The 5,525-nt window shown below is 42.0% G+C and overlaps 1 pseudogene; it reads left to right on the top strand.

Moving 5' to 3' along the window:
- The first annotated feature begins 1,991 nt into the window (after positions 1 to 1,991).
- On the top strand, positions 1,992 to 5,303 carry LOC127016669 (alpha-1-antitrypsin-like; annotated as a pseudogene).
- The last annotated feature ends 222 nt before the right edge of the window (positions 5,304 to 5,525 follow it).

The raw sequence follows: 5,525 nt of genomic DNA, 5'->3' as shown, positions 1-5,525 counted from the left end.
TTTGACAGTTCATAATCCACTTGTAGTTACTGGGCAATGGCTCAGTGATTTATGGATTATGGATATTACCCTCATTGCAAAATCTGATGGTTGCCATCAACCTCCTGGGGTGTTCTGGCAACGTGGAATCAACGGGATGCAGATTGCATATTTCACATCTACATTACAGGAATGACACTATAACTGCTAAGTGGAATGACAAAACCATCCTACACAATGGAGAGGAGTCCCACAGGGGCAACCAGATCTGTTAAAAAATCCATTTCCTGCCTTAGTTTGTCCTTGAGTGATCTGTCCATGTATGATGTTCAACCCTGAATATCATCCAGTGATGCCAGCATGTCTTCTTTAGCACTGGCTGAAAGGTGAATTGGCAGCCTGTTCTGTGTGCTGCTGGGGTCCATTTCAGTTGCATATGATACAGAAGACTAATTTGAGGAAACAAGATATTCACTGACCACATGTCTCTCTTTGCAGTCAGTCTCTGAAACTGTCCAATGTAAGTGTTGTTTCTTTGCAGTGGTGTTTTTGTCGTGTATTTTCTAAAAAGCCAGGGGAAAACTCTTCACCAACTCCTCAAATGCTCAGTCACAGGTGATGGCCAACAGCAATGAGTGAACAGCTGTATTGACTGGAAATGTCTCACTAGAGTGGTAATGTCACAAGTTATTCTGTAAAGAAATCTAGAGACCATTCACCAATCACATACAGCCTGCTCCCCTTAAGAAAAGCCCCGAAACCATTAAACACGGTGTCAAAGGTTGTGACTGAGGTATACAGTAAGGCAGAAGGGCTTTCTAATCCAAACCCTGTTTTGAAATCCTGACAGAGAGGTTATGACTCTGGCGGTGTCCCCATCCCATTCATCGGTCCCCCAGGACCAAGCTGAGGACAGTCTGGCAGGGAGGCTGCACTCCCTGGTGAGCTGTGCTGACAGCTTCGTCCCTCGCAGCCAGACCCAGGCAAGGGGTGGCCTTCATGTGAAGTCACAGCATTTGGCTCCAGCCACGAAGGGTATGGCTATGGTTCTCCTGCCAGGCACCCACAGCAGCAGCCTTCTCATGTCAATCCGCAGATACAGTCCCTGCTCCGCTCCCTCTCGTCCACAGCCCCACCACCCAGCAGTGTTAGCTTGTGTCTGGGTTGGACAAACTCCATAATATCTAGCGTCATTAGTGCTTGCTGTGCATCCTCGCTGGCAATTTTTATTTGAACTAATTAATGATTAACAAGGGTGCTCTGCTTAATCCTGTTCAATGGTACTGAAAAGAAGAAGGAGCAGACAAAACCGGATGGATGCAGCAAGATCCTTTTTGTAGCACTGTAAGTACCCTTTTAGTTTTCCCTTGGATTGTTTGAACATTTCATTTGGGGGGATTATATTGTTGCCTGGGAAGGGCGCCTTTTTACATGTAAACAAAGGGATATACCTGTTATGCAAAAAATCAAAACATGACAAAAGCCAGCAAGAACTGGCTGCTAGTGAAGAAGATACTTCACATAATTAAGTAAAAATTTGTTTTGGAAATGATAGAGGTGCCTATAGACTTTGCTGCCACAGTGATCCAGTATTTTATCTTTGAAGAATCTGTAAAAGTATTTTGTAATTTTGGTCCTAGACAGTATGATCTGTTTATATCACATTTTTGTTTAACACAGATTTTATCTGATGAATTGAGGAAGACTAACAGGGTTGCAGAAGCCATCCTGCAGTACTGAGTACAAAAAGATCTTCTACCAGTTACTCTGGGGAAAAGGTCATAAGCTTCCAGTTATTTGCAAATTTTAAAAAAATCAGTCCTGCCCTATTTTTTAAAAGTTAATATGATCAAAATGACCTCTTTTGAGAGAGTACTTGGTTATACAAATAGTGTATCAGGAGGCACCTGGGGATCACTGGCATGCATCAGGAATGTGAAATATAAAAGTGTGGGATTTTGGAGAACAGGTGTGTTCTGAGAGCCTCATTTTACTTGGCTGGAGCACACAGCATGAAGAAATTAATTTCCATGCCATGTTTTGTATGTCTAACTCTTTTCCAGAAACAGTTAAAAGGAAAATGAAGCCCACCTTCTCCTTGTGTTTATTGCTGGCTGGTTTGTATACTGTTGCCCAGTGTCATCAGCGTCCTCGCTACCGCAATAAGCAGGATGATCCTAAAGGGACATATTACCCAGGACGCACTTCTCACAGGGAAGGATTTCATCCAGATAAGAACAAAACCTTTGTCAAACTGGTTCCCAGCAATGCTGACTTTGCATTTTCATTTTACAAGCTGGTCACATCCGAAGCAACCGATCAAAATATTTTCTTTTCACCCATAAGCATCTCTGCTTCCTTTGCAATGCTGGCACTCGGTGCCAAGTCAGCGACACTGACGCAGATTCTGGAAGGGCTTGCCTTTAACCTGGAAAAGACTCAGGAGCAGGAGATACATGAAGGTTTTTGCCAACTCCTCCACATGCTGAACCGTTCAGACAGTGAGCTCCAGCTGAGCCTGGGCAATGCCCTTTTTATAGAAGAGACACTAAAACCACTACAGAAGTTCTTGGATGATGTCAAAAGCTTTTATGAATCTGAAGTCTTTTCTACTGACTTTAACAACTCCTCTGGTGCTGAGAATCAGATCAATAGTTATATTGAGGAAAAGACAAGTGGGAAAATTGTTAAACTAGTGGAAAATCTTGATCCTCTCACTGCAATGGTTCTTGTTAATTATGTCTTCTTTAAAGGTAAGAAATATCAAAGTGTGCAAAGGTTGTAACTTAGATGCTTACTGCTTATTGTAAGGAATGAAAACTTAAGAGAAAGAAACTGTAGTTTAAATATTTTAAATGGAGGAAACCGTGTTCAGTATCTGGAAAATATTGCTATAAAACCATGTATATCTGTTTTCAGTATAAATGTGTCCTCACCTGGTTGAGTGAAAGACTGGTTTTTTTAACAAATATCTTTGCTGAATTTGGTAAATCCTTTAATGTGGTTATAGACTCATGCTCTAGTGAAAGATGGTGTTTTCAATATTATCTGTCTGTAATTATCTTTAAGCACCTGAAATAAATAAAAAAAAAAGAGCTGCAATGCTGCAACACCTGAGGATGCAGTAAAAAAAAAAAGACATTTGCTTAGTCAAAGGAAGGCTGTGGGACTAGATCCTGTTGTATTCACCGTGACCATTCCTCTTTGTGGAATCACTGAATTATTTTTCTTTTTGTCATAAGCCCATTGGGAGAAACCCTTCAGTACTTCATATACAAAAAAGGAGGATTTTTTTGTGGATCAGAAAACATCTGTAAAAGTTGACATGATGTATCGAAAGGGTTACTACAGAAATTACTTTGATGAAGAGCTGTCCTGTTGGCTGGTTCAGATACCTTACAATGGAAATGCTGCAGCATTATTTGTTTTGCCTGACGATGGGAAGATGAAGCAGGTGGAAGATGCTCTCTTGAAAAGGACTGTATCTAAATGGGAAAAGTTCCTCCAAGACAGGTAAGAGTTTTTGCTAAGGTGAGAGATGACCACGTTATAGATTAGTAGTGTTTATCTCACCAAGACAAAACATTAAAGGCCAGGTTATTTTACTGAACTCTTTTCACTTAATGGTCCCTCTTTGTGCAGGACTTTCCTTTTCTTAGCTGGAAAATGAAACAGAACTCTGGGTAGTGAACAAATAGGGCATTGAACTTGGGTTAAGTTCGTGGCTCAATTACAAGTTGCTTAGCACCATGATGAAGTTAACAGACCCTTGTTTCATATGGGCATTGTGAAACTACAATGGAGTAGCTATTGGGAGTTAGGGTGTTGAGGGCATTGTACGTAAAAGCAGAAATTTTATTCATTCACCATTACTGCAGGATTTCTGTGGTGGCCCAGGCCCTGTTGTATATTTGAACAGCCTTAGGACAGCTAGCTATGATCTTTTGAAAAAAACCTTCTACCTGACAGTAGTAGCTCTGTTCGCCACAAAGCTAGTATAGTTGTGCCTTCCACCCCCCTCCTTGAACCCCACTGTAGAGGCAGAGGATAACATGGGCTCATTCTGCTCCAACCTTCCACATGAGATAGCTAACCTGGTCAGAAGTGCTATCTGAACCCTGAGAGCAGACTTTTAACATTCAGAAAAATAAATGTGATGTGTCACTATACTGAAGCTATTGAGGAGTGTTACCTAGATGACAATTTGTCTCTATTTGTGTTATTTGTTACAGAAAAATACATCTGCACATTCCAAAGTTTTCTATTTCTGGTACCTATGATGTGAAAAAGATAGTCAAACAAGTGGGTATCATTGATCTGTTCACTGAACAAGCTGATCTGTCAGGGATTACTGAGGAGCCTGGACTGATGGTTTCAAAAGTAAGTCAGCACATGAAACACAGTGACCACAGGATTTGTCTGTTCCCAGGAACCTGACATTAATATCCCATGAAAAGCTTATCCCAGTCTCTCTGAAGCATCACTCAATCATCAACAGCTGCCGGTCTGGAGGCAAAACAAGTCCTATCTTTCCTAAACCTGAAGCCAAACATGCTTACAAGGGGTTATACATACATGGTTTGAGAACAAAGAAGAAGTCATACACGTAATTAAATGTTCTTTTGGCTACTAAACAAAATTATCTAAAAGTAGCACATGAGCTTTGGTAAAATTTCCTCTAATTCCTCCTACAGAGGGCAAAAGGCTGTTACTCCTGCCCTTCTAGTGCTCTCAAAAAGTTATTTTTTTCAGCTAGATGATAGGGTAAATTCACAATAATACATGAAGCTGCCAAAGGCAAAGCTAAGTCTAGGCTAAATTAGCAGGTTTCTTTGCTTCCAGAGTTTCTTGCCATCAGTCATCTTGAGCGGTCTTTGGCTATCTGCTGTTTGAGGGTTACTTTCTGCACACGCAGTGAAGGAGGCTAGCAGGAGTGGTCTGATGGCTGATTGCGCTGAGGTGGGAAGGGGAGCGGCTGGTGATGACCTTCACGGAGGCTGGTGCTGCAGAGTCTCACCCCAAGCAGGGCTACCTTTGGCAAGAGCGAGGAGGGTGGCGGGCTGCTCTCTTCTTGCCGGGTTGTCAGCTGGAGGCTGTTTTGCTTTTTGTCCTTGCAGGTGATCCACAGAGCCGTGCTGAATGTTCATGAGAACGGCACTGAAGCGGCGGGGGCCACGGTGAAGGAGGTTACCTGGAGATCTGGTGATTTTCCTCGTCCACCTCGAGTCAGATTCAACAGGCCCTTTCTCCTGGTGATTCTGGATAAATACACCCGCACCGTCCTCTTCATAGGGAAAATTGTAAACCCTCTGAAAAATGACTGATTGACCAGAGGACATGCACTTACGCACATTGCTGGCTAAATTCCTGTGATCCAGCAAAACATTCATGTGTGCATACCACTATGTACTAGTGCTCATCTTTCAACCATTATCCTTATATACATTATCAATCCGTTAAAACACAAAAACTATTTTTCCTTGTCCAAAAGTCACTGGTATTTCCCCCAGTCTACAGCTGGGTATAGCTTCTGGTGTTAATGAAAT

This window comes from Gymnogyps californianus, chromosome 5, assembly GCF_018139145.2.
Source record: "Gymnogyps californianus isolate 813 chromosome 5, ASM1813914v2, whole genome shotgun sequence".
In the NCBI taxonomy this organism is placed as follows: domain Eukaryota; kingdom Metazoa; phylum Chordata; class Aves; order Accipitriformes; family Cathartidae; genus Gymnogyps; species Gymnogyps californianus.
The sequence above is the reverse complement of the archived record's forward strand: the minus strand, read 5'-3'. Positions and strand labels throughout refer to the sequence as shown.